The sequence below is a fragment of the Heterocephalus glaber genome, unplaced genomic scaffold (assembly GCF_053883595.1).
Source record: "Heterocephalus glaber isolate CG9 unplaced genomic scaffold, H.glaber_assembly_v1.0 deba00001472, whole genome shotgun sequence".
Taxonomy (NCBI): domain Eukaryota; kingdom Metazoa; phylum Chordata; class Mammalia; order Rodentia; family Bathyergidae; genus Heterocephalus; species Heterocephalus glaber.
Genome location: NW_028258315.1, coordinates 25,117,758 through 25,140,704, shown reverse-complemented (window position 1 = coordinate 25,140,704; position 22,947 = coordinate 25,117,758). Strand labels below are relative to the sequence as shown.

The 22,947-nt window shown below is 39.7% G+C and overlaps 1 long non-coding RNA gene, 4 other non-coding genes and 2 pseudogenes across 5 annotated transcripts in view; 5 read left to right on the top strand and 2 right to left on the bottom strand.

The window, feature by feature from the left end:
- Nucleotides 1-631: 631 nt before the first annotated feature.
- The window catches only part of LOC110349741 (uncharacterized), a 33,016-nt gene continuing 10,700 nt past the window's right edge, over nucleotides 632-22,947 (bottom strand). The window contains exon 2 of the long non-coding RNA XR_015439400.1: nucleotides 632-2,009. This is a non-coding gene — a long non-coding RNA (uncharacterized LOC110349741). The remainder of the gene's footprint in view (nucleotides 2,010-22,947) is intronic.
- Nucleotides 939-1,011, top strand: Trnav-aac (transfer RNA valine (anticodon AAC)). The gene has a single exon. It is a non-coding gene; the product is annotated as a tRNA-Val (tRNA).
- Trnam-cau (transfer RNA methionine (anticodon CAU)) lies at nucleotides 4,956-5,028 on the top strand. The gene has a single exon. It is a non-coding gene; the product is annotated as a tRNA-Met (tRNA).
- On the bottom strand, nucleotides 6,445-6,518 carry Trnai-aau (transfer RNA isoleucine (anticodon AAU)). Its single transcript has one exon. It is a non-coding gene; the product is annotated as a tRNA-Ile (tRNA).
- LOC101724532 (E3 SUMO-protein ligase NSE2 pseudogene) lies at nucleotides 11,052-12,031 on the top strand (annotated as a pseudogene).
- Nucleotides 16,631-21,123, top strand: LOC101697236 (UBX domain-containing protein 2A pseudogene; annotated as a pseudogene).
- Nucleotides 17,766-17,838, top strand: Trnam-cau (transfer RNA methionine (anticodon CAU)). The gene has a single exon. It is a non-coding gene; the product is annotated as a tRNA-Met (tRNA).

The following is a 22,947-nucleotide window of genomic DNA, read 5'->3' as shown; positions in this document are numbered from 1 at the left end:
AGTTAACCTTTCCCAGATGCAAGCATTTTCCCTCATTTAACATTTAAATATGTCATCACTAATCATCAGGAAAATGCAAAACCAAACCATAATGAGGTCTTACTTATTAGAATAGCTTTTATCAGAAAGATAAGTATTGGCAAGCTATGGAGAAAAGGGAACCTTTACACACTTTTGCTTGGAATGTAAATTAGTACAGCCATTATGGAAATAGTATAATTCCCTAAAAATTTAAAATAGACCTACCATATGATCAAGCCTTCTTACCAGTGGGTACATATTCAAAAGAAATGAAATCAGATGCAGAGAGAGATACTTACATGCCCATATTCATTACAGGATTATTCCCAGTAGTTAAGATACAGACTTAAATGTCCATTGGCAGATGAATGGAATGAAAGCATGGTATGTAGAATGCTGTTCTGCCTTTAAAAATAAAGAATCTCTGTTATTTCCAACAATATAGTTGAACCTGGAGGACTTTATGCTCAGAGAAATATTCTAGGCACAGAAAGACAAATAACACATGATTTCACTTATAGGGTGGAATCTTAAAAAGTCAAGCTCATGAAAGCAGAGAGTAGTACACTGTTCAGCTACCAAGGGCTAGAAATGAACATGTGGAAAGATATTGGTCAAAGAAAAGAAAATTTTAATTAAACAGGAAAAGTAAGTGCAAGAGATCTACTGTACAGTATGCTAAGTACAGTTAATAACATGTACTACAATGCTTGAAAATTGCAGGGGTAGATATTAAGTATTCTCACCACACACACACAGACATGAAAGTTAAGGAGTGTGTTCATTAGCTTGATTTAGCCATTCCACAGTATATACAGCTATCAAAACCTAATGTACATTATAAATATATACAAGATTCTCAACTTTTTTAAGTATTAAGCATATCTATGACTTAAGGGAGACACTTTCTTACGGGGGTTTCCGTAGTGTAGTGGTCATCACGCTCGCCTAACACGCGAGAGGTCCCCGGTTCGAAACCGGGCGGGAACAGTTGACTGTTTTTGCTCTCTTCAAGAATCAAAAGCGCTGACAGGCCGCCTGCTCTCCAGAGACGGCGACCGGCGACCGAGGGGCCGTCCCAGAGGAGGATGTATTCTCTTCTCTCCCAAGAAATCCGGAAAGTGAGACTGGCGGTACCAGAGTTTTCCTACTTTCCCCTTACAGAGGAACGGCTATGGAGTTCTTTTTTCACTAGATGCGCTCGGATACTCATTCATGGCCTTGACAGTCACTGTGTCAGCTGAAACTTAAAGATAATTAAGTGGTGACCAGCATGTCCCTGACTAAATCTAAGGTTTGTGGAGTCACTAGTAAGTGGGGCGTTAGCTCAAGTGGTAGAGTGCTTGCCTAGCATGCGAGAAGTGGTGGGATCGATTCCCACGTCCTCCATGGTCTTGCATTTAAATAATTGAAGACGTTTTTGAAGAAAACGAGAAATTTTTGAACACTTGGAAGCGCACTAATTAACGACTTGTGGTACAGGAAGACAGAATGTCGATGGCCGCAAGAAAGTGAAGAGTGTGTGTTTTATTAGTTGTTTTCTCTTTGTGCGCGGAGCCCTAATCCCAAGATGGCAGACCGTATCCATTTGTTCTTTGTCTCTCTGCTTCCACCTACCGCTCGACTCAAAATATGAGTGTAGTTCCGGGACTTGCAGGGCCTAGCCGCCAGCCTTCCTTCCGGTGAGGGACTGTAAAGTGGAGTTCCCAGTGTTCAAGAAGTGCTGCCGACTAGACAGCAAACCCACAAAATGGTCTATGAATTCCTGGGGTGCACTCCTGAGTTGTGAGGATGTGGCTCTAATTCACAGATTATACAAAACACACACACACTATAGCCTGTTAGAACTGAACTAAGTAATAAACCAAATCTGCATAGACCACTGGGCTGTACCTACTCCAGAAAAGTTTGGCAATAGAACTGACACTAAAACCACAGCACACAGAAAGATGGTTGATACTTGCAAGCTGAAAACATCCATGGATTGTCTGCAAAAACAGAAGTAGCCATATTATTCAACATATTTAAGAAGAAAGGGTCATAACATAAAACTCAAAATAACCAGATACAATCTAAAATCAGTTTATGAAGAAACAGGAAATCCTAATTCCCATAGGAAAAGACAATAAATACCTGTGATTAGATGGCATAGATCTTCTAACAAATATTTTAAAGCAGTTGTAATAACACCTCAAAAAATAAGGACAAATACTCTAATTGAATAGAAATCTAGGAAGTGTCAGTAAATAAATGAAAGATAAGGGAAGACCACGTTGTAATTTTAGAACTTATTATTGCATTAACAAAACAAGATAAACCAAAGCACTCCATGCACTCAACCCTAGAACAGTAAGGACAGAGGCAAAAGCCAGTAAATTTGAATAGAAAACAATTGTAATGACCCACTCAGAAAAACAGAAAGTGTCCTTAAAGGTGAACAGTCTCAGAAACCAACAGATCTAACATTCATATCTCTTCAGTATCAGAAGAGAAGAATGGGAGAAAAAGGGGATGGGATAATTTGAAGAGTAGGTAGCTAAAAACTTCCCAAATTTAGCAAAGCATACAACTCTATGGATTCAGGAATTTAAGCAAACCTTAATCTGGATAAACTAAAGACATTTGAATGGTTATATTTTCTCATCAGAAATCATGGAGGCCAGAAGAAATGGAATGACATTTTTTTTAAATGCTGAAGCAAATAACCATCAACCCAGAATTCTTTTTGCAATAAAAAAATATATACTTTCGGTATGAAGGTAAAATAAACACATTCTCATTTGAAAGTAAACTGAGACTTTCTAATGGAAATTACACAGAATAGAAATGATACCAACAGGAAACTTGGAACATCAGAAATGACAAAACAACAGATATTTTCACCATGTGCTTGAATAAATATTTTATAGTTCTACAGAAAACACTACAAAAATACTATACATATAACATAATAAAAATACAATACAGTAGATGATATAGAATACTAAAATAAAAAGTCTAACCCAAAAGAAGGCAGGAAGGAAGAAATAAATAAAGGATGAAAATATTGGAAATAAACAGAAAACAAATTATGAAATGGTAAACATATCTTTCAAAATATCAATAATTACCATAAAGGTGAAGGGTTTAAATATATCAATTAAAAGCCATAAATTATTAGAATTGATTAAGCATAAAAAAACCCCAATTATATGCTAACTATAAGAAATTTACTCCTACACTTGATCTTAGCCAAAAGGCCGAGAAGTGATTAAGAAATTTACTCCTAATATGATATAGCCAGGTTAACAATAAAAGGATGGAGAAAGACACAACATGCACCAAAGTTCAAGGCAAAGAAATTCACCAGGAGTGATGAGGAATGCTACATAATCATAAAGGGTCGAATAACCAAGAAGACAGAACAGTCCTAAAGCTACATGCCTCTGGCCACACAGCTTCAAAGCTCATGAAACCCAATTGTCAAATAATAGACCTGAAAAGACCCACAATTATAGTTGCACATTTCAACAGTTCTCTCAAAAATTGATAGATCAGTGGACCAAAAAAGAAAAGGAAAAGGTATTAAAGAACGGAACAATACTGTCAACCAATGGGACTGTTTCAACAGAGCAAATATTCCAGTGTGAGTAGAAACACAGGCCAGGGATTGAGAAATAAAGAAGCACACACTAGAACTAAGGAGTCAGGCATGGTTAGGGTTAGAAGAGTGACATCATTACATGTGCTCTAAAATTTCCTAGATGAAAACGTTGCAGGAGACAGAAAATGGTGAATCTGGAACTAGAGCATTACCTGTCCAAATTTTTCGGACCAGAGTAGCATGATTTCTTCTGAATCCCTTGAGCTTACTGCCACAGGGAAGCTCCCAATAATTATGCACAGAATGACTAGAAAGGAAGCAAAAGATCCCAAAGAGATGATCAGAAGTGAAGAACAGTATTCTGCAGGTCATTGGATATGAAGATGGGGAAGAGAAAGGGCTAAACTCAGACGACAGGTTCAAGAAAGGGTGAGAATTAGTGTTGAGTGACCGGAAGCTCAAATCCACCCTTGGTAAATATTTGATGTGTGGATAAATGCACTTGAGTGGAGAAGAAGCAAGGAGACAATGAGCTGGAGCAGAGGAAGTGCACATTTCAAATCCAAATATTCTATTTCCCAGTTCAAGCTTTGCTATTTGGCAATGGCTCTGAAACTTAGAAATGACGTTTAACCTTTCTGAGCTGCCCTTTAATCTGAAAAGTGTAGACAATGATATATAGGAATTTCTGATACAATTTTAGGTGTCCTTTAAATTGTTATTTCTTACACAGCCACACATGAGTTTTCCTCCTTCATTATTTCCCAGCTCTAACTGTGTCTGAGAAGAACAGTTTCATCTTGATAGTAACAACTTTCACACTAGAAAAAGCAAATTCATGAAATCAGAAAGCATAACAGAGCTGACTGGAGAGAGAGAGGATGCCAACAGAAGATAGGAAGGGGAAGATACAATGAAAAAAACAAAAGGAAAAAACTATTAATAAATTATTACATAGTAGATCTATATACAAACATATTAATAATAACATTAAATGTAAATGACCTAAACACATTAATTAAAAACCAGAAGAGATTATGTAAGGTGTAAGAATGAACAAAACTTCTGAGGAAGGGAAGGGAAAACCAAGTTACTGAAACACAAGAGAAAAAAAGCTGCAAAAGATGGGTGCTGCTGTCCCTGGTTGTTAACATGCAGACAGTTAAGCAAATATTGCAAAGGCTTGGACTCGGTCGCTTCTGGGTATTGAATCCTGTAATAGTAGCATCAGCTGATGCGGCGTGATTTCCAAGCAGTACTGATCTTTTTCTTTAAAAGCTGTAAATTAATAAAGTAGATTGGAGAATAAGATTTGATACTTTAAAAGGAAAGAAAAGTAGAGCTAACATGTGCCTTCTTAGCACAGCTGGCAGTGCATCAGCTTCATAATCTGAAGGTCCTGAGTTTGAGCCTCAGAGAAGGCAAAGGCTTTTGGTTGTGCAGGGACACATGGAAAAAAAAAAAAGAAAAAGAAGGCAGAGAACAATGCAACCATGGAACTGTTGAAATCAGTTCCTACAGTTCCCAATGATTTGGTAAAAAGGGTAGGAGGAAAATTTAGATTATACCAGGAAAATGTGTGATTTATCTTCCGACTCCTCTGATGAAGGTAACAGAGCAAACTGTCTTCCTTCCAAGGAATGCCTTAATCTGAGCACATCAGGGTCTCAGTCGAGAGACGTGCTCAGAAAGCCGAGATGGTTAACCAGTAAAGCCAACCAGGTTGGAAGGTTTATCCTGGAGAGAAACAATCTAAATTTGTAATTTTCACACCTACAATTTGACTGGGCCAAAATCCTTAAGAAGGATAGAAAGAAACAAAATATGTTCCTTTCAGTAATTAAAAAACAAAAACAAAACGTGATTCCATTATTTTCACACAGATAATTAGTATTTCTATTCAACATTTTACTGAAGGTTCCAGCTGGGGCATTGGGCAATAAACTTAAACAAAAAGCATCCAGGTCAGAATGGGAGAAGTTATACTATCTTTTTTGTGGATAACATGACTGTGTGTATAGAAAACCCTAAGAAATCCAATTAAAAATGTTAAATCTAATAAATGAATCTTTGAGGGCTGCAAGATATAAAAAATCAATTGTATTCCTATGTATCAGCAGTTAATCATCCATTTCTCTGCTTCTGGGGTTTGCCTTGCGATTATAAGACTGCACAGGAAGCAGCTGGGGCATGAGGCCCTTACCTGAAAATAGAGCCAGTCGATTAACCAGCCCTATAGCTTTCTTTCCCTCTATAATTATTACTGGGTACAATCATAAATCCCACTTATTGTAAATAAACCAGTCACTTTGATTCTATAGAAAATAAGAATTTGAGATGTACATGGCTCGATACTGTATTCACTGCAGATCAGTGTGGGGTGGGAATTACTTGGAAGGGCTCTCTCCCGTATTAGTCTCAGCAAAGTTCAGAGTTTCAGACTTTTCCTGACTTTGATCTATTAGGCATGCCCTGCCCTCCCCAACATCCTGATCCTAGAGATATATAGCACCTCTCTGAGCCTCATAAAAATGGAACTAATCACTATATATTGTCGTCATTTGACCTAACTATTGGGTGTAGACAGCATGGATTTCCATAGAGTTGAGAAGCCCATTTGGAGCATAAAACATACTCTTTCATTCCACACACATATTTCACAATCTTCATTTTCTTGTTCAGTCTTTCAAGCATCCTACCCAGGAGAAGCTTGTAATCAAATGAGGAAGACCGCCAAGAAGCAGACATTCACGATAGGGATCCAAGAACACTGCTAGACTTGAATTTTCATTCGTGTTACTATGACAGTTTCAATTGTCTTTTTAAAAAAAGTCTATCTATGGCCTGTATGGGGATCAAACCCACAACCTTGGCATTATTAGCACCACGCTCTAACCAACTGAGCTAACCAGCCAGATGTGTAAAAGGTCTTCTTATCTCTTAACAGATATTTAAAGATAAATAATGCAATCTAATGAACGTTCTTTCAAATTTGTCTTGAGGTAGGATTCTCCATTTGTTCTAAGCCTAGCATCTCGGTAAAAGAGAGTTCTCTAGACGGGAGCATTTACAAGTCACCTTCTTCTGATTCATGACCACCACAGAAGGACTGCCGTAAGACCGAGTCATTCCCTCCGTCGAGGTGGATGGACAGAAATCGACTTGTGGCTTCGGTGTAATTCCCACAGCGTTTTTTGTTGATAGCGCCACAAACACTCCCTGGTGAACTCGTGTTCACCAAACTGGAAAGCCACTCCCATGCTTCTATTTGAAGACCCTTTAGACAAATGTGTTCATTGCAGTCTTCCACTTCGCATTTCCATTCTTCGTTACGAAACTGGCTCTGGCTGCTGACACCTTATTTATGCACAAGAAGACTCTGCTTTAAAGCCCTTACTAGCATCCTCTGACGCCCAAGCTGCTCGGCCTCCGGAGCTGGATGCCTTCGGTCCCGGGAGAAAGAGCTCCTCTCGGCGAGCGGCGAGTCCTCTCCCCAGCGTCTGCGCGCAGGGATCCCGGGGTCCTCGGGACTCGCGGGCAGCAGTGGACGGAGCAGGGAAGCAAGTCCGCGCCCTGCAGAGAAAAAGACCTCCCCCCGCAGTCCTTTGTCTGGGCCGACCCTTCTTCCCGCCGCGCCGCGCTGGAAGCTCTGCTCCCCTCTCCTCGCGGGTCCCCTCGGAGCTGTGCCCTCCTTGCCCTGCGCGCCGTGCTCAGACTGGACGTGGTCTTCGTACACAGGCGGCGCGTTTTCCTCCGCCGAGCCTGTCCGAGTACTTAACCTGGGATAGAGACGGGAAGAAGCCTACCAGGATAGTGGCGGGATAAAGCCGAGCCTGTCCGAGTACTTAACCTGAGATAGAGACGGGAAGAAGCCTACCAGGATAGTGGCGGGATAATGGGGTAACGGGATCACTTACAACTTTTGTTTTGTTTCTGGGTCTTTTTTGGAAAAGGGAAGGAGGTGTGCAAAATATTGACTGATCCTTGCCTCTAGGTATTTATAAATAAATAGATATTCCCACTCCATCATTATATGATTACTTAGTGTAAAGGAGTTCCCTAATTTGATAATCTCTTAAAAAGCACTAAATTCTAGTGATTGCCTCTAAAAGAACTGCTAAATTCGATTAGCTGAAACTGAACCATTATTAGTTCTGGAATTGAGGTAATAGGCGATAAGTAATATGAACTTCTTCAGGAACTGCAGCCTAGTAAAGGAGATAAACAGTTCAGTCAAACTTCAATTTTAAGACAGTCTAGGGCTGGGGATTTAGCTCAGTGGTTCCGGCGCCTGCCTTGCAAGCACAAGGTCCCGAGTTTGATCCCTGGTACCAAAAAAAATTTTAAAAATAAAAATAAAATTAAAAAGACAGTCTAGAAATTGATAGTGAGCACGGACATCTGAAAGGATTTCCCATCTTTGAATACAGAGAAGGGTAAAGGCAGTGTAGGAAGGGCATGGTGAAACTGTGTTTCAGAAACAGAAATAATGCTGCTATGGTCTGGATATCTGTGTCCCCCTAAAATGCACATGGTGAAATCCTAATGCCCAAAGCAATGGTACAAAGTGCTGGGCCTTTGGGACAGTAATTAGGGCGTGGAAGTGGTGCGTTTATCAATGAAATTAGTGTCCTTTCATAAGAGGCTCAAAAAAACTTGTTTGCCTTCCCATGACATGAAGAAACAGCAGGAAGGCACCATTTATGAAGCCGAGAGCAAGCTCACACCAGACAGAATTTGACATCATCTCCATCTTGGACTTCCCTGCCTCTAGAACTACAAGAAAAAAAATTCCATTCTTTATAAGCCACACAAATTATAGTGTTTATGGTAGTTGAAACAATACTACAAATGACAAGGCCTATGGTAGATCCAGAATCTGGTTTTTGATTTAGTTTGAAAAGTGAGAAACAGTTATGTGTGAATCCTAGTAGGAAAAATGATGTTTGATGTATTAAACATTGAGATAATATCATTCAACACTGGTAAAGAAGGAATCACAGAACTAGATTTGTAATTGAAACAACACTCTGGAGTGTGTACTATGAAGAAAAATCTGAAAAGGGTAATGTGATAAGTAAAAAGGATTGTTAAAATATTGCTGGTAAGATAGGAAATTTGAGCTAAGGGGGCATCAAAGAAACAAGACAATTAGATAGGTACATGATACATTCCCTGAAATAGATAATATGCTGTCTCAATAAACGTAAAATGATTACTGTTATAGAAAGTGTGATCTATGATAGAGTAACATTAAAGTATAATTTAATAACAACAATAGGTATCTGGGAAAGTCTCCAAATATTTGAAATTAACATACTTCTACATCATTTATTGGTCAAAGGAGAAATATTAGTACATGTCCTGCCGAAGCAAGCACAAATCTTTTTTTTTTTTTTTTTCGTACCAGGGATCAAACTCAGGACCTTGCGCTTGCAAGGCAGGCGTGGTGCCACTAAGCTAAATCCCTGGCCCCAAAGGAGAAATATTAAAGCAACAGACAATAAAAGAAATTTGGATCTGAGTGATAATAAAAAATATGAATTTTCTGGAGTACAAATAAAGCAGTGATAAAAGAAAATTTATAGCTGAAAATAATTATACTCGCAAAGAAAAAGTTCTAAATACCATGATGAAAGACGTCACCTTAATAAACTAGATATAACATAAAAAGTTAAATCCAAAAATTAAAAAAGAAAATATAATAAAAGGAACAAATCAGCTGGGATAATGGCCCAGACCTGTAATCCAAACATACTGGGAGGATCACAAGTTTGAGCCTCCCCTAGGCAGTTTAGTGACTTAGCATGATCCTGTCTCAAAGTTAAAAAGCTAAAATGGTCTGGGAATGTAGCTGGGGTTCAATTCCCAGTATTATCACCAAAAAGGGGGCATATATCAGTGAAATTGGACATAGATGGGAAATAATGAAAATCAGTGAAAAAAATTGATTATTTAAAAGGTCAACACAATATCCTAGCTAGATCAATAAAAAAGGATACAATTTCCCCAAAACAAGAGAGACATCACTAAAAATACTACAAAGGTTAAAAAGAATCCTAAGTAATTGTATATGGAATAATAAAAGAAATGGGAACCTATGAACAACTTCTTGGCAAAAAATATGTTAGACAAAATGGAAAAATTCCCTTAGGACACAAACTACCTAAACATGCACAAGAGAAAATAAAAATATTGTATGTTTTAAAGACATAAGACTTATAAATTTAAAACTTTCCCCAAAGCCACTGGTGATTTCAATGATGCAGTTCCTTAAATATTTTTGGAAAAAAGGAATACAATCAATCATAACATCTTCTAGATAGAAGAGAATGGAATGCTTCCTGTCTTGCTTTATGAATCCTGCATAACTGATACAAAAAGCAGAGAAAGTCATACAGGAAAGAAAAATTATAGGCTGGTAACCTTCATGAACTTAAAGGTAAATGTTTTTAAAAGGGCTAAGGATTTAGCTCAGTGGTTCTGCCACCTGCCTCGCAAGCACAAGGACCCGAGTTCAATCCCCAGTACCAAAAAAAGTTTTTAAAATATTAACAAACTGAACTCAGCCCTATCTGTAAAGGATAATACACCATGAACTAGAGGAGGCTGCCTAAGGTATAAAAGATTAGTTTAGCATTGGAGAGTCAGTCAAATGTAATATACCACGTTAACAGGTCATCTCATTAGACACAGAAAAATATTTAACTAAATTCACCATCCATTCATTACTTTGAAAAGAGAAAATTCCCAAGGTAGAGGAAAAAAAGAGAAAATCTCAATAAACTAAGAATAGAAACTTCCTCAACTGAATAATAGGCATTTAAAAAACTTCTACAACTAACAACATGCGTACTTTGAAAGAATAAATATGTACCCCTTAAGCCTGAGTGGAAGAGAGGCAAAAAAATTTTTCTTCACTAATCTACATTTTACTTGAATCCTCAGCCAGTGAGGGGAAAAAGAAGTGAATGAATGAATGAATGGTAACATACGTATTTGAGGTGCACATACACAAATAATATGTGCATGCCAATAGGCACTTTAACATTCATCTGTAGGGAAATGCAAATTAAATGCGAATACAAATCAACACTACACATAAATTAGAGTCCCTACAGTTGATACGACTGATGTCAAGTGCTGCAGCATACAGAGAAACTGGAACTCTGACTTGCTGCTGATGGTAATGTAAATTTGAGTAACCCATTTGGGGAAAATACGTGTAGTTTGCTATAAAGTTAAACATATCCTTACATATCACTCCTATGTCCTTTTTACCCAAGTACAATAAAAGCATATGTACACCAAAGCCCTCTTCATGAATTTTCATAGCCACTTTATATTAGGCAAGTGTTTATCAGCAGGTGAGTGAACAATAATTTTTTGGCATACTTATACAATGGAGTGGTAGTCAGCTATTTAAAAAATGAACAACTGAGAGCCCGCGCTGCTACTGCCGCTGACTTGGACTGAGGAGAACTGCGGGGTCCTGGCAACCCCAGTCAGGGTGCACCGGGTGGAGACGGGCTGGGTGTCCAGGTAATAATTTCAAGATGCCAGGATGTTCCAGTTCAAATTCAGGTTCAACTGGTTTCATATCCTTCAGTGGTGTAGAGTCTGCTCTCTCTTAAAAAACTTCCAGTCCTGTATTGACTCTGCAATGGACACAGTTTCTAGTGTGGCTTTTGACCTTGTGGAGACTCAGACTGAAGTGAGTAGTGAATATAGTATGGACAAGGCAATGGTTGAATTTGTCATAATGAATGGGGAACTAAACCATTATGTTATGGCTGTTCAATCTGCAATAAATCATGTAAAAGAAGAACAGCCAGAAAAAAAAACCTGACTTAAAATCATTAGTGGAAGAGAAATTTTTGGCTTTACAGAGTAAGAATTCTGAGGCAGACTTTCAAAATAATGAAAAATGTGTGTAATTTAAACAACAGTTGAAAGAACTAAAGCAATGTGGTCTCCAGGCAGAGAGGCTGATGGGACTGAAGAAGTTGATGAAGACATGATCGTGACTCAGAGCCAGACCAACTTCATCTGCCCCATTACACAGTTGGAAATGAAGAAGCCAGTGAAAAACAAAGTATGCGGCCACACCTACGACGAGGAGGCCATTCTCCGCAAGATCGAGTCCAAGCACAAGCGGAAGAAGGCCTGTTGCCCTAAAATTGGCTGTAGCCACACAGATATGAGTGTTTGACCTCATCCAGGATGAAGCCCTGAGGAGAGCGATTGAGAGCCATGACAAGAAGAAACATCGTCATTCTGAGTAGGAAAGAGCCTCCTGCCCGCGGGAATCAGCAGCCTAACTCCTACCCAGCCTGCTGTGGAGAGCAGTGCTTATCAAGCAGATACTAGCTGGCTGTACTGCATACTTTGGGGTAGAACCTGGTGATTTTAAATGTCATCCAAAGCAGTTTTTCAAGTTACACAATAACAATGCAAGCATACTATATTGTTTATTTTTGAATGTTTTATCATTTTAAATAAAATTTTGATTATCTGTAAAAAAATAAATTAATTAAATAAAATAAATTTAAAATGAACAATTGAACCAGGGATGGTGGCAATGCCTGCAACCTGAGCACTCTGGGAAACTGAGGCAGGAGGATCACAAGTTCTAGCCCAGCTGAGCAACTGAGGAACTTAGGGAGACCCTGTCTCAAAGTTAAAAAATAAGAAGGGCTCGGAGATGTAGCCCAGTGTGAAAGCTCAGGGTTCAATCCCCAGTACTACAAAAATAAAACAAGGAATAACTGATAACTGAAATAACATGGATACTCAAAGCATGCTGACTGCAAAAAATAGACACAAATAGTACCAACTGTGTGAAACTCAATAACAAACAAAATTCACTCACATTGACAGAAACTATCCAATGGTTACCCAGAAGTGTGGTGCAGGTAAGTGGGGAAGCTTAGTAGAAAGAACCCCAAGAAAGCTCTTTGAGTTGATGTTTTGAGTTGAGTTATATCTCTCCAAAAAGATTTTCTGAAATCCTAACCCTAGTACCTGAGAGTGTGATCTCATTTGGAAATGGAGTTTGTACAAAGGTAATCAATTTACTATGAAGTTACTAGACTGGGCTGTAGTCAGATGTGACTGGTTTCTTATAAAAAGGAGAAATTTTGATATGACAATAGACAAAGTCACAAAGAAAGATGATATGGATACCACAGAGAGAAGGTGGCCAGGTGACTGGATGGATTCGTCTGCACAAAGGGACTCTAAGTCTCGCAGGATGACACAAGAAGCCAGAAGAGGTAAGGAAAGATTCTTTCTTAATGGCATCAGAAAGAGAGGACCCTGCCAAAACCCTAATTTCTAGTCTCCAGAATTGAGACAGCAATTTTTTGTTGTTGTAAGACACCTCACTAAAGGTATTTTGTTATGTCAGCCCTAGGAAAGTAATACAGTGGAAATGAAGTTTGATTTGTTTTTTGAACATGCACCACAATACTGCACAATGTAAAATAAATTAAGATACGTGAGTTCTTTTTGTAGTGATTCCTGGGGATTGCTAAATTCAATGATCTGAGATTCAACAGACAAGAGTTACAAACAAGATTCAAGAGGGAATTGGGTAATAAAATATCCTAAGAGAGAAACAATTAGTAAGATAGATGCTGGATTTAAAAAAAATATTTGAACGAATATGTTTTTCCCCCAGATTTGTGGTATTGGTTTGAGGTTGTGTTATAATGCAATGCATTTAACAGAACATTTGCAGCAACTGTGCTGATCAAGGACCGGATTCCCTTTTCTTTCAGCTAATCAGGAAAGTGAAGTGGAACCTGAACTGGAGCTTTCCTATGGTGATCTTTTCTTGGTCTGGCTTTTCCCAACCTCCCAGCACAAAGGATTCTCACCATCTTCCACGTTTGAGGGTTTTTGACAGAGAAGCTCTTGTACTGGCTCTGCCCCAACAGAAATTTCCACGTGGGTCTGAACAGTCTGGAAACTGAAAGAAACTGTTTCTAGGAACATGGAATACTCTTTGCATCCCAGTTACAAAAACACATCTAAAGAGCTGGGTGCGATGGCACGTGCCTGGGATCCCAGCACTTGGGAGGCTGAGTCAGGAGGATTGCTGCATCTTCAAGACCAGCCTGGGATACACAGTGAGTTCAAACCCAGCCTGAATTACACAGTGAGACTCTGTCTTTAAAAAAGCAAAACAAAACAGATCTAAAAAGAGCAAAGCTTAGCATGTGAGAGGCAGAGGGGTTGATTCCTGCATTTTCCAAATTTGCATCCCCACCTTCATCAGACTTATCTCTCTAGCTCAATGTTGCCCTGTACCTTAGTTTTTTGCTAGGTTAAAACATGAGATAAGATTAACAAGAAAAAAATGGGGAAAAGAAGGGCCGGGGATTTAGCTCAGTGGTTCTGCCACCTGCCTCGCAAGCGCAAGGTCCCGAGTTCAATCCCCAGTTCCAAAAAAAAAAAAAAAAAAAAATGGGAAAAAGAGATTTAGAGGAGGTGGGAAGGAAGGGGATTAGAAACAAACAAATGAAAAGAACCAAGCTGTATTATGTATGTACACACACTTCAAGATGATTGTAAACTGTATGTACTATAAACATGTACTAATAAAAAATAAATTTATTATGATCACAAAAAGAAAATTATATACTATATACAAAGACAAAAAAGAAATTAGTCAAAATGACTGTTAAAAATACAAGTTTATAATTTTTCAGGACTTGAACCCTGAGTTAATAAAATGCATTTTTTGTGGGAAAGCCACACTTTTAGCCTTTTGGAAACAAAATGAGGAATAGCCTGGGATTTGTATCAAAAGGCACAGGAAGCAGAGCATGGGTGTGTGGACCTTTTACTTCACCAGGAAAACCATGGTCTCGTATAGTATGAACATGTGATTATCATCTATAGATTATCTGAGAGTTGGCCAGGTATTAAGCAGTAAGATAAAGCAGGGAAGCAATTTGGAAGGAAGATGAGGGACATAGGAGCCAACCTTTTAACTCAGGTGGTCAACAATCTCTTGCTAAAGAAGGTGACCTTGCATCCATCTATTCAACTCCCTGAAGAGCCTATTTTGATGAAAACATGTTCAAAATGAATTGAGAACCAGATCTTCTTCTAACTTCTAAGATGAACCACATTAAAAGCTATTTTTGAAATTTCAACAATAGCCACTATTCGAAGAAACTCCATGAGGTTCTGTATTAATCACACATTGTGTGACATTGAGCTCAGTTGGACAAACAGCTTAAAACTGAACAAGATGGGCTGGGGATTTAGCTCAGTGGTGCCTCTGCCTGACCCCCGCAAGCTCAAGGACCCAAGATCCATCCCCGGTAACCCCCCCAAAAAACAACAAGCTGTTTGGTCTTTGTGCACGTTGGTTTCAGTGTGGGGTCTGCCCTACTCTTCCTCCTTCTCTTTCTTCCATCAGCCCAACTGACACCACTCAGTTCCTCTCAGCACTGCCTTATATTGATCGTAATAGAAAAACAGCTTTATCACTTCTCAGTCTTTGGGCTAAGATCAAGTGAAAAACAACTTTATTGATGGTCTGTGTCCCATTTATGCAGTCTCTCCCATTCTGTTCTTAAGATATATACTCCTTATAAACTGGGACCATGAAAGAGGGCCCTAGAGGTATCTCAAACTGCTTGCTTCCATGAGGGCCAGTGGCTGATATCTGCATCCCCCAATTTCTCTGAGAATATGCCCTCTAGCTCTGCCCCAACCACTTTTCCTTCTCCGGGAATGCCTATGAATGGAAATGCCATGGATGTGCCACACTCTGGCTCAAGGTTCTTATCCTGTGTTCAGTCTTCACTTATCTGAAATCACTCTCTCCTTTTTATCATCTAAATCATCTGTATAGCATTTCTTCATTCCATAAATATTAATTAGGTAAAATCTCTACCTGATGATAGTTACACTCATAGAAAATGACTGTGTTCCAATCTTAAATGAGAAATCTGCCTGGATGAGAAACAGATTTGGAATCCACTGCAACTCTGGGATAATTGAGCTAATGTAGTCTCCACTGGGGTCAGAAAAGAAAGAGCGGCTCTATTGACCTGGGGAAGTGATGGTCTAGACAGCCAGGAGGACAGAGCAGAGTCCAGGGGTCAGTGCACAAAGAGAAATGGTGGTGGGGTGTGGAAAGATTGCAGCAGATCACCCCAAGAGCAGGCACTATAGCCTCCACATGTGTGTTAATTACTTTTCTCTTGTTGCTGAGACAAAGTACCCAACACCCAAAGTTAAAGGGGAAAGGTTTATTTAGCTCACAGTTTGTAGAGGTTTCAGTCCATAATCAGCTGGCTCCAAGGTAAGGTGGTGTGGCAAATAGGCCTTGTAGAGGAGAAACCATTCACAGTGGCCAGAAGGTAGCAAAAGCAACAAAGGACCTTGACAACATCTTTCTGCCCCTTTTAGCTTATCCAGACTACCAGGATTAGGGCAGTGCCAAACCAATGAGTGTATTGGATTAGTAATCACATGCCCTTAATCCCAGTATCACACACTCTAGATTCAGCCGCCTCCAAAAAAGCCACCTATGACCACATAATACTTTAGGGGGACATCTAGACCCAAACCATGACAATATATTTTCCCTTTAGGCTGGGAGATCCTTGAAGTCAGTGGTGATAAATTACAGTTTTTCATACTACAAACTATCCCAACGCATGTTACCTGTGTCAACACACATTCACCATCCAGAACAGGTCTACACCACAGTAATTGCTTATAATCTTGCTTGCTGCAGCTGTTGCAATGTTCTGTATGGATCCCTGGCCACTTCCACCATGCCAAGTGCTCAGTAAAATGCATCAGGAACAAATCTCCAGACTGAGATTAAAATTTTCAGGTTTCCTCTTTCTCAGCACCTCTAAAGTTCCCTGAGTACTAGAGAAGGAAAATGCTGTGTGTGGCCTCAGGAAATCCTGTGTGTTCTCTGGGAAATCCAAGAACTCTCCACTGTGGACAAACAAATCTAGAGACCATACTGATGCCTACATCAAAGGTGAGATGGCGGTGAGGAGGTTAAGATCTTTAAAGGATACTTGTACCCTAGAGAAAGGACTCAGGTAGAGAAAATGGGAGGGTGAAACAAGTTGATTTCATGTCCACAATTAGGAATATGGAAATGAGTTCTTGCTTGCTGATCTCAGGAAAAAGAGAGAAAACAAAACTTGATCGTTCTTTCAAGACAAAGAGAAATGATTATTTCATATTCAATATTCCAACAGATACTCAGTTCCAGGAAGGGGCCGACACCAGCATCTTCATTTTCTAATTTTCCTTATGATTATTCTTCAGTTCAGCTGAGGTAAAGCCCATAGTTTCACTTAGGCCCAAAGACCTTTAAAAATATTTTCCAGCCGCTGATCTTTTTCCTGCCCAGGGGCTGCGGTTATCTGTCTTGGGGAAACTGAGACTAGGTCATCAAGAAACCAGGGCTTCTGTAGGGGGAAGAGGAAGGGCTCTAGGCTGGGTTTCTTTACCTCCAAGACATCAGCTCGGGCGCCCCCTCTATTCTGTGTACCCCAGGGTTGTGGGACTTTGCCCAAAGCAGTGTCCCAGGAGCTCCGCCCGCCTCTGCGTAAGGCCCCGGAACAAGGACGCTGGTGGGGTCGGCGCAGGCCCTTTGGACCTGCACAGGCTTTGCCCTGGGGAGGCGCGCTCCTTTCGGGTGCTTGGCGGATGACTCGACATCTCCCTTCTCCCGCCGGCCGGGGCGGATTGCTCTGTTACTCACGCTTGCTTGTGTAATGCACAGTTTTCCCCTACTGACAACGTCCAAGCTTCTCACCTTGACGACGATAAAGCACCTCCAGGGCTTCTGCAGAGACCTTTCGACCGCTCCGCACTGAGGCTCTCGCCTACCCGCCCAGCGTCTCTCACTTTCCACTCCTGCTGTAGAGCTTGGCATTTGTAGATACCCAACGACTTTCTCTTCTTCAAAAAAGTACAGCTAAAGTGATTTCCACAAGATCTCCCACTCTGTTCTATCTTCTTCACATTGGCTCCTTCTGAAAATGTTTTTAAATTATCGGGGTTTTTTCTGCCCTGGTGTGAGACTTTTCTGAAAACTAAACACCGTTTAGTCTTCATCTCACGTCATCCCCAGTGAATTTTTTCCCAGTAGCAATGGGAGGTTGTAGCCTTCTTAGCGCAGTAGGCAGCGCGTCAGTCTCATAATCTGAAGGTCCTGAGTTCGAGCCTCAGAGAGGGCAGTTTTTATACTTGAGTTCACTTTCTCTGATAAAGCGGTTTAACCACGTGCCCAAAGGACCAGGGTCTCAAGGGTGCAGGGCAGTGGACCCGCGTCCCTAGCGGTACTTGAATTGTAGAGTTATAACACGGAAGAAGGTGCAGCAGACCCTGGGCTATTCAAAATAAGTAAGTCGGTCTATCTGGATTTTACCGACCCCATTACCCGGCGCTCCAACAGAAACACTGTAAGGATGACTCGGGGGAGGGAGGAAAAGAAGATGAGGTGGGGCTCTAGCGCATGGAGAATTGGCCCGGGCTCCAGATCACAGGAGATGTTAATTACAACGACAGCTGGCCATTGTGTGAGGATTCACCTAAGCCGAAGTGAGAGAGGACGCCAGGGCTGTTGTCCGGGTGGAGCCCAGCTTGGGAAATCCGCTGACAGCAAAGCATCAGAGGAATTTACAGAGAATAAATTTACGCAGCAGAGGAAGAGATGCAGTCCCTAGTAGAAGCCTCAGAAGCTTTTCAGAATTTCAAAGTAGTACGCCCTGGGTTCAATCCCTAGCACTTTAGTGGGAAACAAAAACAAAAACACAAGAATAACCTCCAAAAGCAATAAAGAGGAGAATGTTTTCATAATACTGTCAAGACTATTTGCTATGAACAAAGCTGATGGTGCCAAAACGACAATGAGTGCAACCACCCAGGGGTACCTTACATTGTATCACTGACGAAGCACTTACGATATGTTTGTTTTATTGAATCTCTACCCTGAGTACACAAACTGTTAATATTCTGTGTGGATAAATGACAAAGCACTGTTGTTATGCACCAAAATAAAATGGATGTGTCTAGGAAATGTGCTTGGGTGATTTTTGAGTTGTGAACTGTTCATGTTGTCTTTTTAAATATTTTTTTCATTGATCACTACTGGAGACCCCTGCAGTTAGGGTTCAGTACCCTGCCCAGTATACAACACAGGCCTGAAAAATAAATACACTAAGAGACAGAACTAAGAGAAAGAAAGCTGGGTGCCAAGACGACCAATGCTGGTGCAACTGACAAAGTCCCTGGCCAGTCCCAGGCACTGACTTTTACTGGCAATCAATTGGGGTAAAGGGAAGCTATGTGAAGTTTCTATGGAAATTACTGTAAACAAGGCTTATAAAGGATAAGACAAAGCATTGTCAAATTAGGAACAGAATAGGCAAAATATATGGTTGTAATTAGAACATTGTCCTTCTAGTAAGAAGATTTTAGTTGTGGGAATGGAATTTGGGTGCAAATTACTCTGACCTCAGCACATAGGCTTCAGCCAGGATACTTCTATAAACAAGCCAGTTTAGGGTTAACTCTTCACAGCCTGCTTTGGGCATAATCAATACTATGGTCCTCTCCAGATCACCACTTTTGCTTGAAAGAACAAGTCACAGTCAAAAGTATGATACACTACACTCAAACTTTGGTTACTGGCAAACATTTTTCAAAAAACAAGATAAATTATCAGTTCAAAAAAAATGACAGTACCTAATTTCAGTGAAAAAATATTAGCTTTCATGTGAAAATTAGCATTTAAAAAATTTCATGAGGTTTCATCTTCTGAATCACTGAAGATTTTCCTGATGAGGAAAGACTTTCCTGGAAGGTATTAATGAATGTTCTTTTCTGGTCATTTGATACTATATACTGAAACATTTCAACATTTGCAAGAGCTAAATTTCACAAAGTTGTCATAATATCACACACATCGTCAAAAGGCCCATTCAAAGTGTTATAGCTTCAGGTTCTGCATTATCACCCAATCCTTAAAAAAACTAATACCTGTCAAATTTTGTTGTAAAATCAAAGAAAGTCTACAGTTACCTGAAAGGGCTATTAAAATATGATTTCTTTTTCTAACCACATGTGTGTGAAGCCAGACTCTTCATATGCTTAAACCAAAACATTACATCTTAACAGTTTGAATGTGGAAACAGATATAAAATATCTAGTTGTTTTCCAATCAGGTAGTCATTAAAGAGTTAATAATAAGTCCTAGCTGGGCTGGTGATTTAGTGCAGTGGCACCATGCCTGCCTCGCAAGCGCAAGGTTCTGAGTTTGATCCCTGGTACCGAAAATTTAAAAAAAAATCCTAGTTACTCAAGAGGCTGAGGCAGGAGGACTGCAAGTTTGAGGCCAGCCTTGGGTAACTTGGCAGGATCCTATCTCAAAATAAGGTTTAAAAAAGGCCGGGGGTGTAGCCAGTAGAAAACCTCTTGCCTAGCATGTGCAAGACCCTAGGTTTAATCCCCAACACTACCAAAAAACAATTTTTTTAAGTGAGCAATTTTTTTAAATGTATAGTTATGAACACTCTGGGTGTTTCATGCCTGGCCACAGCTCCCTAATCCTGGACATCTCCTGTGGTTGTCCCTCACCCAGCCACTGTGAGATTTTAACACTGGGAGCCCTGAGATAAAGCCAACCTGTGGCTGCTCTGAGTCCTGGGTTCAGTTGGCCAGGGTAGAGTCATCGTTTCTGTCTTGGCGCTAGCAGAAGGCATTTCTGCATTACAGTTCACCCCTCAGAACTGCAGCCTGAGCTCTAGGTTGAGGAAAGATGGGGTGGGGGCATTCCTGCCTCAATAAAATGGCATCCAACCAAGCAACCTCTCCAGGGGACACTGCAGTAGCTTGGACTGGAGTCACTCACCAGTTACTATAGCGCACAGCATCCACTGATCCATTCCACTGGGTTTGTGAAACAGGATCTGACAATCAACCTCTTAGTGATAATGACAGAGGAACTCTGAGTACTTTGTTGATAGTCTTTTAGAAAGCTCAGAAGGTTGGAGCCAAATGCTTATCTTCTACCAGGCAGAAGAAACAGGTAGATGTAAGTATAAAATTGAAAAATGGATTCACAGTCAACGATAATTTTAGAAGTTATTCTGATGGTGCAAGTCAGCAGTTTCTGAACTCCATCAAAAAGGAAGAATTGCCTTCAGAATTACAGGGAATTTTTTATAAAGAGGAGGTGGATATTAAAATTGAAGATAAGAATGATGTATGTATATCTACAAAGCCTGCATTTCAACCCTTCTCAGAGCAGGGTTACAGATTGCAAAGTGCCACACCAAAAACTGTTTCTAAAACAGAGACTGTTGAAGTTGAAAATAGAGTTTGCTGTTTCACTGAACAAGTTGGTGCCCATCACTAATTTACAGATATGGTTAGCCAATGGGAAAAGGATTGTCCAGCAATTTAATATTTCTCATAGGGTAAGCCACATCAAAGACTTCACTGAGGGGCTGGGGATTTAGCTCAGTGGTTCCGGCACCTGCCTCGAAAGCCCAAGGTTCTGAGTTCGATCCTCAGTACCAAAAAAAAAAATACTTCACTGAAAAATTACCCGGATCTCAGAGAAGTCCTCCCTTCTTCCTGGCAACAGCTCTTCCTTTCCTCAAATTGCTAGGTGAGACTCGAAATTTGGAAGAAGCAGATTTATGGAACGCCATAATCATTCAGAGACTCAAAGAAACTGCTGAACCTTTTAGAGAACTTTCATAGTATTAGTTTTTGAGAGACTGGAAACTTTGCAGAAAAATGATGGCTGGCAGTTGATGTGCAAAAGTGGGAGAAAAAAGAAGTCATATTTGCTGCACTTTTGGTCCAAGTAATATTTAATTCTGTCCTGATTAAGGGGATTTTTAATAATTACAAGTTAGGAAAGTAACATGACTAGAAGCTATATTCCTCACACTTTTTTTTTTTTTACAAAAGCCTACTCAGAAAGAAAAATACACTTATTTTCAAATACCAATTACTAAACAAAATATAGTAAATAGCTGTATCTTTTAGAATATTAATATGGGCCAGGTATGGTGGCACATGCCTGTAATCCCAGCACTTGAGAAGCTGAGGCAGGAGCATCACTGTGAGTTTGAGGCCAGCCTGGGCTATATAGTGAGTTCAAGGACAGCCTGTTTCAAACAAGCAAACAAACAAAGAAAATTTTTTTTTTTTGGTATCAGGGATTGAACTCGGGGCCTTGTGCTTGCAAGGCAGGTGCCAGGACCACTGAGCTAACTCCCTGGCCCTCAAAGAAAATCTTAACATGCTATAAATTAACAAAAAGCATTCACAGCATTAGTTATTCAGATATCATTTCCAAACAGCAGGGATTTAAATGTTAGCTATCTCAAAATTTTAAAATAGCAATGCATTAAAAATTATACATGGAAGGTTAAAAATGTATAATTACTTTTAATAAAATTTTGTTACAGTAACAAACATTTTTAAGTTTTCAGTTTTAACTTTTTAACATGGTAAATATTGGCAGATTATAAGCCACAAAGATCTTTGGGTTTCATGATTTATTTTCATGTATCAGTATAATTTTATTTATATTACAATCCCCTGAGCAAGGTGCTAGAGGCATGGAATGCATAGTCACATAATTTTTAAGAGTCTAAAGGGTCCTGAGACCAGAAAGCTTGAAGAGCACTACTGTACATTATTTCTGCACAACCGCTCTTGAATCTCTTCCTTTGCATTATTACAACATTCATTCCTCTCATAATATTTGAGGACATGTTCTATTTCAGGTGCTATACTAGGTTTTGAGGATTCAGAGAGAAGTAAGCTGACCCTGACCTCATGAACTGACAGGATAAACAGTGACCCAGTTGCAATAATGCAAACTTCCAGATTCTTACAGATAAATATACTCCTAAATATTTTCTATTAATAATGCAATTCTTCTCTTCTGTATTATTTTGCTAGGGCTGCCATAACAAAATACCAGAGAGTGAGTGAAACAGAAATGTTTCTCAGTTTAGGAGACTAGAAATACAAGATCAAAGTGTTAGGGCCAGGATTTCTAAATTAACCCCATACAGGAAAGGATGTGGTAATGTTCCTTCCAGAACTATTTAAGGGTTAAATTTGTATCTGAGTCCATCTGGAAGCACAAGCATCATTCAAGTCATAACTCAAGACTTTGGTAGTAAGTTAAAACTAAAATTTCAATTGCAACCAAAATTGTTTGTATGTCAGGCTGGTTGTAATGCAAGAGTCCACTATATCTCCTGTTTTCCTCTGGTAGCTTTACAGTTTCAAGTCTTACCTTTAATCTATTTTTAGTT